At 40.0% G+C, this 14,797-nt stretch overlaps 1 protein-coding gene across 2 annotated transcripts in view; it reads right to left on the bottom strand.

Moving 5' to 3' along the window:
- Positions 1 to 14,797, bottom strand: part of slc25a21 (solute carrier family 25 member 21) — a 100,577-nt gene that overhangs the window by 82,188 nt on the left and 3,592 nt on the right. The gene's annotated exons all lie outside the window — the stretch shown is intronic.

Raw genomic sequence — 14,797 nt, 5'->3', positions numbered from 1 at the left:
TATTTTTAATGCCCGCTTTGACAGTTTGTGTTCCAGGAGTGATGTGTCTCTGCTGGTTGCGTTAAAGATAAATCAGCAAGAAAGACGTTTTTGACAAACTGGCAGACACCTTCCCCTGTCTTTTTTAAAAATAGAATTTGGGCTTTTTTGAAAGAATGTGAACAAAAAACAGAATTAACAAATCAGTTGTTATAAATATTTCTGGATGATTGATTCTCAAATCAATATATCCATACCTTGAAAACAAAGCCTTGTGTGAATTCTGAATAAAGTAGTTGTTAATAATTCATTTATTTTCATGGTTTCAAATACTATAGCATCATATTTTCTATGATGCTTTTCCTCTATACTGTATAACCTGGCTATACTGTACATCAGCCCGCTACCTCAGTATCCTTCAGGGTTTTAAGTCTATGAAAATTAAATAAAGTAAATAAATAACCTAAATGATGAAATGAAATGATTCATGTTTTTAAATGAATAAAAACAATGCATTCATTAAATGTCTTGTATTTTTATGTTATGAAATGAAACACTACTTTTAAAAATGTACACGTTAGGTGAATGTGTACAAAGTATTGGTGTCGGATCGGTATCGCCCATACCAGCCTAAATTTTACTCGGTATCGGATCGGAAGTGAAATCAGCAGTATCGCACATCACTATAGACAGGAACGATAATGCGAGCGTTTCCGTAAGCGTCCACTCTGAGGCGCATGTTTTTCCAAAGCGTGGTTTGGAAATGCTGCGGCCAAAATGAGACAAGCTGTCACCATTTTTTGGTATTTTTTTACTTAAAACAGCCCCCAAAAAAGGAGAGTCTAAGAAGCAACTAACGGTATAAACCCTCCATCAGATCGTATGACATAATAAGACAAAATAAAACATAAGAAATAAGCCTCATGGTCGTGTGTGTTACTATAAATGTGTTCCTTGGGGGGCCTGAAAGAGAGGCGGACCGAAGTGATGTCGGTTCAGAGTTGAGTTTTAGCTCATGTTTTTATTAGGGATTTGTATTCGGCGTCATCATTCAAACCTGCAAGTCTGGTGCTTGTGTGTCTCACCTAACATTACTGACACGCAGTGACCAGTGTACAATACGACATATAATACCTTTGAATGCCCCCCCGGCAATCAAGGGACCGTGGAATTGGCCAATAGCGCTCATCATAAATAAACTGAAAAATGTATGCGTCCACGTGATCGGTATCGGAATGGGTCGATCAGAGCATCCCTCATAAAGACACAAACAGACCTGCCAACACCTCACCATGCCCTCCCTGGGGGGCCCGCCCCACTATTTTGAGAAGCAGCGGCTGGCTTAGATATCGTGCAGAGCGTGCAATGTTTCACTAATGAATTATCACTCTGCCAAATCGCGATGACAACTGGACAAATAACTGCAAAAAGAACAAATCACTTGCTTTTATTCCCCCCCCCAAACACACTTTGGGAAGAAAGAAATCCTCCAGGGATTTTGACAGGCGGTTTGGCGGAGGTGGCGGCGGCGTCTTACTCTAATCAAGACGTCTCCCTCCAAACCTCAAAATGATGTCACGGCGTTTGCTCATTACAGATTCCTGACAGGAGGCCAACACTCAACCCTCCGCCCGACATCTCTGCTCTCTTTTTGAAAGATCCACGCGGTAGAAGAAACGCAAGGGGGCGGAGGGGGGTGACCTTTGAGTGGTTTGCCATCCAGCCCAAAAAGAAAAAGGCCGCTTGATTCACTTCCTCCAGTTCCTCCTCGCGGCGTTCCCACAAGGATCACGTCTCCACGTAGGAGGATTACAGCGAGAGCTTTCCGCCCCGTTTCTCTCCTGATGGGGCATCGCTCACGAGCTGCGACGCTTCCGAGCGCCACAAACTGTCAGTCAGCGCCGCTAAGCCGACCCCAGGCAACGACGACCATCACGAGAACTACAGTACACTTTGCTTTTTCTTAGGCCGCCTCGCGGTCTTCACGATGGCTGGTGCCGGGGAGCACGCGGAGGAGGATGAATTATTCTTGGCTGAGTTTTTGCTCAAATAAGAGTGAAGCTGGCACCCCACCCGAACTAAACTCTGGTCAAACAGCACCGTTCGTTTGTGCTGTTTTGTGCGATTAAAACGAACATTCGTGCTGCTTCGTTTTTGAGTCATCACAGATTATTTTATAGGACGCTGCGGACACGACAAGACCAGCAAAAATGTGACATCATCAGCCGAGGAAACTTGTAATTTCGTTTAAACCATAAATCCAAAAAATAAAAAACAGCACAAAGAAAGACAAAAAAAATGAGACTTTTGGTTTTACTCTGAGCATGCCGGGGGGGTGAAGTGACAATGATGATGTAATTGATGGACACTTAAATCTTTAATAACTCAAAAAGAATGAGAGTTCATTTTATTTGCACAAAACAGCACAAACGCAGCACAAACAAATGCGAAAATTTGGGTGTCATTTGGAGCAAATGGGGGGGCTGGGTGAACTTAGGTTGACCTTTGTAATAAGTTCAATAACCAAAAAACTAACAGCACAACCCATTTTTATGGCACAAAACAGCACAAACAAAGAGGGGAAAATATGGCTATTTTGGTTTCATTCTGGGCTTGTCGGGGGGGTGCAATCAAATCCACCAACGTGGATTTGATTTGCACAAAACAGCACAAACAAATGGGTTTATTTGAGTTTTACATGGGGTGGGGGTCCGATTTCACCCAGGTTGCAAACAAAGGGTTCGTGTATTGTCATCAAATGGGAGTTCCGTCATTTTTGAGAGGTATTTTGCAGAATGCATAATTACATTTTAATATAAATATACTTCTATTTTATTTATATATGACAGTTTGACAATTCTTTTGCAGAATAAAATTGTTTAAAAATATTTTTATGACAAAATGAAATTTAAAGGGGCACAAAATGACCTTTAGGTGGACTTGCACCGCATGGCTTTTTTTTAATTGACGATTTCACTGACGCTTTTTGCAGAATTCATAGTTTTAAAACGTTTTTTCGTCATAAAATTTCAAGATAGAGATGTACAAAGTGGAAAATATTCATCACGCCTTCGACAACAGATGGATTTACACCACATCACGTGTATATTTTTATTTTTTGACAGCTAAAATGATAACTTTCGGGCAGAATGTACAGCTTAAAAAAAAATAACATTTTATCATAAAATAAATATTTACTCACAAATTATTTTAATGTCTCCAACAGGGGTACTGTTTTTAGACCCGACAAACAACTGAGATTTTTTTTATTTTTTACTGACAAGGTGACTGATTTGTATTTTTATTTAATTTCAAATATTTTGACATAAAATGACAAAATATGCATAGGTACTAAATGATTCACGTTCACGCCACCAGACAACTACTGGATATTTTTATTTGTTCATAATTTCTTAAGATATAAAACAAATTGGTTGTAAAAAACATTAAAACAAAGGCAAAATGTGTACCTATTTATTTAAATTACTTAAAAAAATGTTTTCTACAACCAATATTTTTATTTATATTTTACTTATTATTGTTACATTTTTTTTTACTCTTATTGTTTTGATTAAAAAAAAATTGCTTTTGTGGATTTTTTTTTTTAAAACAACTGCATTAACTTAAAAAAAAATAATAAAACACACATTTTTGGATTATTGCCACTTGAACCTTCATTCAGTAAACTAAGCATGATGAAATAAACAGCTTTAGTTATTTTCTGTTTGTGAATTACGCAGATAATATTTCTATTACACCTGATGTCTTCCCTATTCATTTGCTGCCTAACATTTTCCACGTACAGATTTGATTCATTTAAAAAATAGCAAATTATGATGTTATATTGCATATATACTGTACATGTTATAAATGAGTTACTGTAATGATAATTACACAATTTGTGCCAGATTGTTCACAGTTTTAAATTCCTGTACTTGCTTGGTGCTTCTACTGCAGAAAAGTTCATTTTCTACGTGCCGGTACAGGATATGCTGCCTCCCTTGGATGAAGGTACGATGCAGCATCAGGCTTCCCCAGGTCCAGTAAAGACCGGTAAATCACTCCCCTCTGCTGATGTTTCCTTTCCCCCCCCCCCAAAAAAGGTGCTGCTCATCTGGCACAAGTTTCACAGGCTAGCAGCCTCCACGAGAGAAAGAAAACAAAAGCAGCTCAGCTCTCCTCTGCGGGCTCAATGCGGGCTCCCCGCGAGGAAGCTGCCGCCGCTCCGGCCCCCCCATCCTCGGAACCAGGATGTTTGGGTTAGAAAATGACTTTGCTGCTCCCTCGGCCCCTTTCTCTAATTGGCCCGAGGGTAATTACCTTGTCTCCTCTCCACTTAAGTACAAATCGGAGCTGCCGTGTTATTGTATCCACTTTGACCAAATTCGCATGGCTAATAGTCACGACCACTGCAAAAATAACAACAACAACAACAACAAGATGAAGCAATGCCAGTCGACATTGCGTGTGGATGCTGAGGAGCTGAAGCAAAACTGACATGTTCGGAAAAAGTGTGAAAGTTGAAATCCAGAAGGAACGTGGGAGTAGTTTGGAAGCTGAAGCTGGACTGAAATGTTGAAATGCACAACGTATGTACAGTAAGGTCGGAATGAGAAATACACAACATGATGAAGAACCACACAGGAACTGAGGTGGCAATCAAGAAGATTTTACAACTTCCTCCGGTATCGGGCAAAATTTCATCACGCAAAATATTAATTAAGAAATGAATACAGATAATTGACGAAAAATCAGCAAATGTTGGAAAACATATTTACAATTCCACATGGAAATACGCTGGATTCTTCCGAAGCTAAGGTCACAACCCTTAAACAAAATTCCTAAAAATTGGTGAACTTTTGCTCCTTGGTGGAGGTACTAATTGAATTAAGATTTCCCAGCGTCAAGGGATGAAACTAACTAGAAAGGGTTTAATAAGCCCAAATAAAACGTCTGACAGTGCCTGTATTGTTTGTACGTATCGTGCTTGCCTGTGACGTAACGTGGTTTGATAAAGCCAGATATCTTCACAGCTACAAGTTAGGAGGTAACGAAAATCTGTTTGGTACATTTTGCGTGGTCCTGCAAGCTGTGGAAGCTCTTTGATGCAGATAATTGTCGGCGCTACAACAGATATTATGGCGCTGACAATTCCTGGAGGCCAGGAATAAACCTGCATGCAATTTATTGATAAAACGCAATAAAGCGTCCGATAGCAACTGTTAGGGAGTGGAATTATCACACTGTACCAGTGGCGTCAGTAAGTGCAAATACCAATCCTGGACTACAAATGAATCGAGAATGTTATTAAAACAACCTCACACGGCCTTGATTTGTGATTAAACCCAAACTGTCACACAAATCTTCGAAACTTCAAAGCCTCCCGTGCAAAACCACCTCAGTACCGGAGTTGAGTTTGCATCCAAGGATTACCCGGCTGTGTTTCCGCAACGTATTCCAAAGTAACGGTTGAGCTTGACGGAAGACGATGCAAGATTTAACGTGAAGGACGCTATGGTTTCATGATATATTGGGTTCAGACTTCTCCCCCCGGGTGACATGCATCCGACTAGAACGCGTCACGTAGCACTACCAAATGCCGCCCAAGGGTTCAGCGAAGACCAGAACACCAGTGAAGGACCTCCGGCGGTTCTTCTTGTGTGGCAAAGACGGGGAGAATGTTTCAAGGCTCGGAAGAGCAAAAAAGGCAGATCCAGTTGGATTGCTGGCGTCGCTATGGAGATATTGTGCTCGTGATGGAGGGATCCACCACAGCTGGTGATTATAGAGCGTTCCCTACAACTCAACCTCCTTCCGACACGATCCTCGGCCTCGCAGCTCACGCTGGACCGTCTTCAAACGCCGGGCGCCCGGCACCGGCCCGTGTGTGGTCCGGGTTGCACGCGGCGCATCAGCATGAACGGGTCACAGAAATCGCAGCGAGCGCCGTTGAGTCACCTTTTTGGATGAGAGAAGGTTTAAAGAAGCAGCGTGCGCGCTTGGAGGGAAGCTTTGGAATCCTTTCAGAGTAAACGTCTGCCGCAGCGCTAATATTTTCTACATTTCCATCCACATTTGTGGCAAACAGATGTCAGAGACATCTGAAGTGTGCGTCAGGGATGTTGAAAGAAGCAGTTTGCGCATGTGAACGCATCAAGGAAGCCATCCATCTCCACGTTAGCCCGGAAAAGCCAACATCATCACATTCTACCGCTCAAAGCGCTCGCTGGGGCCGGAGGAAACGCTTAACGCCATATATCACCGCTCCCGTAATTATATTCAGGACATATCTGGATCACGGGAATCCTTATTAAATAGCTACGCAGAGAATGATGCCAATATTTTGGCGGGGGGATCTTGGATTTTGTACAAAGCGATGCAGATGTTTTCACCCTCAGCGGCAGGAATTAAAACCAAAATTACAATTTGGTTTTATATTTAACTCGTGGGAGAAGATTGCATCCTCAGGCTGACCTTTCCACCAAGTCAAGACGTTTAGGAGCGGAACAATGTGACACAGAATGCGCCTTCACAGGAATTCAGCAGGAAATAATCGCACAAAAACTCAAGATCCATCACGACTGCTAACGTGGTAGCGGCTGACTTTTCCTTAATTTAGCAAGGCTTGGGGGGCACACGGCGTATCATGCACTCTCTTTACTAAAGTCACATGAAAGTATGACTTTCCGCACATCAAGCGTGTGATGCCACACAAGCTCCCATCATGTGACGAAGTCACATACAGGCCTGTCGCGATAACAAATTTTGCTGGTCGATAATTGCGCTGAAATTTATCGACGATAATCGATCATATCGACTTCTTTTAAAAACCATATTATCATTTGGTTTATTATTATTCAATGATCATTTTGTCGTGTCACATTTGCGCCACTAGATGGCGCTCAAGCATCGCGTACATAGCCCCCGCCTCCACTACTGGGACAAAGAGGCTAAATAGGCTAGCTGAGAAGATGCTCGCTCTCTTCTGTGTTCATTTCATATGGAGCCAATGCACACAGACGCATGCAGCGTGAACCCTCCTGTCATCCAGCCTGTGTACCACAGAGAGAATAACACATGGAGCAGACGCGCATGCACGTAAAAGGCAATTTATCCAGGGATCATAGTTATCATCCTGTTGTTTTTAATCGCTCGATAAATCGATGTATCCATTATGGTGACAGGCCTAATCACACATCTAGGGAAGCCAGAAAAAAAGTCAGAATTATGAGGTAAAAAGTCTTAAATATGAGATTAAAAATTTAAATTAGGAGATAAAAACTCACCGACTTTATTTCTGCAAAAATTGAAGCTTGGTTGTTGGGTTTTTTTCCCCAATTTTCCAGCAATTTCAACTTTTTTCTTGTAAATTTTCTTCTGGTAAAAATGACGTTATTCCCACAGTAGTTTGACTTTATTCTCATAGCATAAATTTATCTGCAACCCAATTTTCCAAAAATGACTCTTTATTCACTGTTTTGTGTTTTTCCATAATATTAACATTTTTTAAAAAGTTTTTAAGTCAACTTTGCTTCCAAAATGACTTTGTTTTTCCTCGTAAAATTCCGACTTTTTCGTGTGAGATTACAGAGATTAGATTAAAATTATTGGTAATTTTCCCGTTTTTGCTGCTGTTCTTGTCAGTCCTCAAGAATGTACCACAAAAGAATGAGATGTGTCATCAAACAACAACAACAACACTCGTCGTGTCGTCGTGCCAGCGAGCTCCCAAGTAGGTCGCCGTCCTGCCACCGGAGACCAGAAATAATAGCAAGTGTCTCTAAACTTGAGGCTCTCTAATTGAAGCCTTGTCCGCGGGAGAGCGCCACCGTGGACGACGGAGAAGATGACAAATGACTGCGCCAATCGAGTTGTCCCAAAAGGCCTGTGTGCACAGTGTAAATATATACTGTACTGTATATATACACTCTACATTATATAGAAAACACACACACACACACACACACACAGCAGGGCCTCACAGGACACACACATGCACAAGCACACACACGGAAACTGCCATGTAATTCCGGGGTTTTTGCTTGTCCGTTTGCCTTATTGACAGTACTTATTATGTTTATTTATACGTCGGCCGCCTTTGTAATTAGCCTATCTGAGGCCGCTGATGGCGTATCGGGTTACGTTGAAACAACATGAGGTCCGCCTGCCTGCCTGCTTGCCGGAGACCCGACTTGTTCGAACATTTCCTCAAACTCAACAATAACTTTTTTTTTTTTTTTTTTTTAAAAGGAGCCACAGACAAACCGGTAGGGCCTCGCCCGGACCGTTCGTCTGCGTCTGCGTCGGCGGCCTAGCGTTTGCTGTCGCTAGCTGCCACATGTGTGAGAGTGGCGAGCAGGCTGCAGGGCACGAGGTTAAATGGCCAATTCAGGGCTTTTCAACATGCACGTCAGGCCTCATGAGGAACTCGCCACTAGAGGATAAACAGCGCTCCTTCAGAAAGAAATCATGTTTTCCACCACTTCTTCCCTTGAAGCCCCAACGCGGCAAATGAAAATGCTAAAAATACTGGAAGACGCTTATAGTGAACGCCTTTAGACTGGAAGAAACGCAGACAAACATGTCGTGTACACACACACACACACACACACACACACACACACACACACGTAAAACACAGCATCTAGTGGAGCATCTGTCAACTAAAATAGTAGAATTTCATTGGAAAAATAACGCAAAATTGGCAAATTGTCCTGCCCCTTGCCCATGCCTCTCATTTTAAAACACACAAACAAAAAACTAAAATTAAAAACCAAAATTTGGAGATACACTGTTTTCACTAGACCACAATTACAGTTAATTATTTTACATTCATTTTAGATGGCAGAAAATCAGGCATTCATTTCACTAGACAGCAATTATATATTTTTTATATACATTTTAGATGACAGAAAATTTGGCATTATTTTCACTAGACAACAATATTTTATTTTATTTCATTTCACTAGACAGCAATTCTACTATTTTATATTCATTTCAGATGACCAAAAATGAGGCATTGTTTTCAAGAGACAGCAATTGGATATTAGCTTGTGATAGCAGAAGATTAGGCAGTGATTTCACTAGACAGCAATGGCATATTCATTTTAGATGGCATCATTTTCACTAGACTGCAATTATACTTTATTTTCTATTAATTTAAGATGGAAGAAATGATGGCATTTTCACAAGACCGCAAAGTTATTTCAATTTTAGGCATCAGAAAATTATAAGCATTTTTTGTAAATCATTTGATCAACAGCAAAACTCCAACGGCAAACTAGCAGAGAGTGAATGGAGAGCGCCTCTGCTGGTGGAAGCCAAGCAGTGCATGCCTCACACAAAGAAACCATTTGAACTTATCAATACAATACTTATTGATCAGTGACCCCATTATTCCCATGCATAGGTCAAATGTTGCTCTAAAAAAGTATTAGAATGTTCTACTGTGTGGGGTTAAAACTAAAACGCAGCAGCTTAAAAAAGACCAACAAAAAAACTGACATCTTCCTGGATCGGTCCTAAAAACGCAGCCGTGCATTCTGCTGCAAAGAAACCATCACGACTGGACTCCATGACGCCACCTGCAACTGCTGTCATGAATCATACCTTTTTATATATATATAAAATAAAATGTCCAAGGTTTGAGAACCTCACTCTCAACTGAGATGTTTCCATGCTGTCCAGTCTGACAAGCAAGAAGGCCTACCAGAGGTCCGTGTAACGTTCTGGCGCATGAAAAGAAGCAGATGTTGCGTGGTGCTGCTCTCCTCTGAGCAGGTTTCGGTAAAATAGTCCTTGTCGGGGGTGTCTCATGGTTAGATTGACTTTTAAAAGCAGACGAGCTGTTTTAGATTTCGCTCGTGTTCAGACGCAACCCATAATGGCACACGATCTGCCGCACTGGGCTGTGCATCATTACACGCTCAACACTCCGCTTTGAACTACAGCCGCTCTCATTTCGCACGACACCACTGGGACCAATTGACTTTATCTCAAGTGGACCGATGAGGGTCCAAATGTGGACGTTTTCGGCGCTGATGGACGTGCGAGGAGGCTGCCAGGGGGCTCGCATATCTGCAAAGTGTGTGCAATGTGCAGGGCAACACGCAAGGCAACAGTCACTCTAAAGTCCCAATATAAGCAATGGACTTTTGAATGGAGTCTTCTGCAGACAATGTCAAGGAAATAAAATGAAGTAAATACAATTGACAGTGAAATGGAACTCAAATTGAACACGCCTCTCTAGAAGGACGGTAGAGCCATGTGACTTCTCCCAGCCAATCGACACTGACAAGCCAACATCCACTTCTTTTTGATTCATATAATACTTTACATTTTTGGATTTATAAAATAAAGTTTGGAGACACATTATGTGTAAAGGTAAGGACATTTTAAAACATATATAGGCTGTATGTATTTATTTGATTTCCTAAATAAAATGTAAAAATGAAAGAAATGGTAAATGAAAGAAAGTGATAAATGAAGAAGTGATAAATGATGAAAAATTGGGAAAATACTAAAGAAATAAACAATTTAATTTTCTGACATTCAAACTTAATTTCTAAAATAATGTCAATAACATTTATAAGAATTATTTTTATTAATAAATATTTTAAATAAAACAGATATGAAAAAACACATGATTAAAAACAAGTCAAAAGTACTGAATCCTGACCTTGCATGACGGTGATAAATGATGAAAAATTGGGGAAATGTTGAAGAAATCAATCGTGCAGCATAACTGACTTAGTTCATGTCAAAAATGTTTGGCATTGAATTACATTTATTTCATTTATTCATATTTCTTACTGCGATTGGCTGGCGACCAGCCCAGGATGCACCCCCCCCTCTCGCCCCAAATCAGCGGGGATAGGCTCCAGCATACCCCCCGCCACCCGAACCAGGATGAGCGGCATAGAAAACGGACGGATGGATTATACCCAATTATTGTATTCACATTTGGATTCCTTATTTTAAATGAATTTATTGAAAATATTTGTCAGAAATGACTTGAAATGTATGAACGTGTGTGTTAGCATATGATGGACTACGAACACGCTCGTGTGCAAATACAGGAGATAAATAAAGATCTGCTCATTTCTAAATAATACAAAAGAGGGGTTGAATATTTCATCCTTTTAAGGCTTCTTTCATGTTTTGTTTTGTTTTCCTCCCCCCGATGCCATTCAAGTCGTTTGTTTTTAACATTCTCCTCTCGTTTCTCGTGCACATTTTCTTCTAATGAGACGATAAATCTTCTGGGTTTGTTTTCTGCCGGCTCCTAATTGTTCCATATTAAATGAGGGGTTACTTGAATAACAATACTACTATACTACTACTGCTAGTACTAGTACTACTACTACTACTACTACTACTACTACTACTTCAGTGCATCAGGCTGGTTCTGATGATGAGGAAGCGATGGATGAAAAGACAGATGGGTCCATTTAAGGAGACGTCCCTTCAGCAAGCAAGGGGACATGTGTCTGTCAGAAGAAGACAAATGTAAATGTCCACCACATCATCATCATCATCATCATCATCACCAGAAAAGGGAGCTATGGGTTTCAGAGAAGGACCCGTCCAGAATCAACAAGGCATCCAAACATGAGGTCATCTCTGCACATCTGTCTCCAACATGTCCGCCGGGAGTTCAATCAGAGCTGCTGCAGCGGCGAAACACGCACAATTGTTTCTGGAAATAAATATTGGGCCTAATTCGCCTGTGATTGGCGCTGGCCGCTTCCTGTCTGCGCACGGGGAAACACACAATAGACACACACACACACACGCACACACACACACACACACACACAGCTTAGTTTGGCTTCACTGACAGCAGACTTTCACTCATTAAGTTGACAAAAGATGCGATGGCATTTAAGCTTTACAAGAAAAAAAACGGGCCACATTCAACTTCAGCAGGCACTTTTCCCCCCAAATAACATTTTGTTGTTGTTGTTCTGGATTATATATTACGTCCTTATTGGTTTTGTGTTGGCATTTCAGTGTTTATGCACGCCAGTCTTCACTTCCTCAGGCTGCCAAGGGCACCGTGAGAGAAAAGATATGCAACTGATATGCAACTGCGTGCAACTACCCCCACCTTGTGGACGCTTCTGGAATGACTTTATTTTTAGCTGCCGGGGAAACTTAAAACACACACGCGCACGCAGGCGCACACCCAGCTATAAAAATATTTGAAAAACAAAAGCAGCAATCACTACAATTTTAAAATTACAATTTAGAACATTAATTAAAAATGGTGGTGATAATTAAAAATGTTAAATCAAATGTTCAAAAATGTAATTACAACTTATGTGAAACAATTTGTTATCAGCTTGGAGAACTATCATCCTCATAAAAATGAATAAATAAATGAATAAAGGGTGAAAAATGCACTTTATTCAAAAAGAGGAAGCGTTCAAAACTACAAAATGCATCTTTCTTCCTGTTGAACGGCCTTACACCACCGCTCCTCCACGCACGTAATGAGCCAAATTAAACAAAAGATAAATGCACTTACACGAGGAATTAAGATACTAAATATCTATCAAGCCAGCTAAGCAGGTCAGCTACGAATGAACGAACATCAAAGGTAAACCATTCAAATTTCAAACTCCATGTGAATGAACTGCAAGCCTGCTCATTTATTTCAAGAGCATTTTTATTTTGCGACCATTTTTTAACAAGCCGCAGCGTTAATTAAGTACGACAGTATTGGGCTACCTTAAAAAAAAAATCTGAGATTTTGCAAATAAAGTCTTAAATTGAGAAGAATAAAGTTGTACTTTAACGAGAAAAAGCCGTGCATTTACAAGAATAAAGTCTTACATTTACAAAAAAAAAAGTCGGAATATTATGAGAATAAAGTCGTAAATTTACAAGAATAAATTTGTGCATTAAAAAGAAAAAGTCGTAAATTTACGAGAAAGTCGTAAATTTGTATGAATTCAAAAGAATAAAGTCTTAAATTTACAAGAATAAAGTTGTACAATAACGAGAAAAACTGTTTCTTGTCAATTTACAACTTTTTCCTCGTAAATTGACGAGAAACAGTAAATTTACAAAACAAAGTCCAGGACGGAAGGAAATGTTCCTCTTCCTTCAGGCAAGCTTTTATTTACAACGTGGCAGCAAAACACAGCAGTTGAGCTTTTAGCATTTACAGTAGATTAGCATGCCTAGCTAGCCCTTCTCACTTCCGCCTTCCTTAGAGTCCCTTCACAGAGAGAGTTGCGACATGACGAGTCGGAAAAAATACGGTCACGTGACTCGTGGAGCCATCTTGGGGCCAAATTCGCGTTTGCGTTCACCTTTTCTTTTTCTGCGAATATACCAATTGATACATCTATTTCGGGACATCGATTCGACTAAATGTACAACAGTATTCTTGGCCGTATTCTTGTTTATTCACCAAAAATGCCGGGTTGTTGTGCATTTGGATGCACAAATAGACATGACAAGGGTTTCAAGCTGTACAGATTCCCTTCAGATATCAACAGACGGACTATTTGGGAAAATAAAATCAACTGTTTGGGCTGGAAGCCGAACTCGTCTTCAAAGCTGTGCGAAGTAGGTTTATTTATTTGTATTATTTATTTATTTGTATTATTTATCTGTATTAATGTCTCTTCTGTTGTTGTTGCTTAATGTATTGGTATTTATGTTTCTTATGTTCTTATTCTTTTCTTGTGTTTTCTTTGAGAATGAAGAGAATGAGAATGAACAGAATAAGAATTTCATTGCATAGTATAACTGCCTGTTTTACTGAGCACATGACAATAAAACTCTGGCATCTTGAATCTTGAATTGAGAGTGTTCGGTCCCATGTGTTGTATTTGGTGTTGTGAATTTCTGTTTAATGTGAATTCCACAAATACAAATTACAATGATTGCAAAGAGTGACATATAATACAAAAATACTGAACAATTGTTTATGGCTGGACGGGCCATTCACCCTTCGTGATGCTGATACATCTAAATTCATCAACAGTCACTTTTTCACATCATAATAATAAGGCTTCATTAAGCAATGCCAATGGATTATTCTGCAAATGAACTGATTAGCCTACTAGTATTAGATCTAATACTAGTCTAATGAGACTAGATCTAATCCTGAATAATCTGAAGTGAGGAAAGAGCATGCTTTCAGCTTCAAGGTGTGGTGAAACATGACATGTGGCAAAATCATTTCTCAAACCATTTTTGAGCAATTTTAAAGGGATAAATCGCCTGCTTTTTGGGACTTCTTCCTGAGGCTGTGGCTCTGTATATGTTAACATTTTTAATGTCACGATGTTTTAAAAACCTGCCAGAGCCACCTGGGGCGATGTTACTAAGTTTAAGGCATCTCTTGATGACCTTCGCACGTTGTGGAGAGAGCGTGTTTACCGAAATATTGTGTTCTACTTCATTGTTTTGATGTAAGAAAGTAGCCTAGTAGCAAAATACACTATGAAAAAAAGGAAAAATAAGGCAGTCATGGATGCTTAGACTTAAGAATGATCCTTGTGTGAATCACCTCTGCTTGCAAATAAAGTCATCCATGATCTCAATTAATTCATGAATTAAATAACAATGAAGAAATATACATATTTTCATCATTTTCAATGTTTAAATATTGGGGCTTTTATCCCTGTCATTTATTTTCATTCTAGTATCATGAGGTGAACACGGTCATATTTGGACTCTTATGAAATCTCAATGTTTTAACTAAAGATGGCAAAATGATACCATATTACACATTGGAAAACATAGCTCTAAGGATAAGCTCCAAGGCCAAAGGTCGCATAAGTCTCCCCTTTTCTTAGCT

Source organism: Dunckerocampus dactyliophorus, chromosome 13 (genome assembly GCF_027744805.1).
Source record: "Dunckerocampus dactyliophorus isolate RoL2022-P2 chromosome 13, RoL_Ddac_1.1, whole genome shotgun sequence".
Lineage (NCBI taxonomy): Eukaryota > Metazoa > Chordata > Actinopteri > Syngnathiformes > Syngnathidae > Dunckerocampus > Dunckerocampus dactyliophorus.
This window is presented reverse-complemented; position numbering and strand designations above follow the sequence as displayed.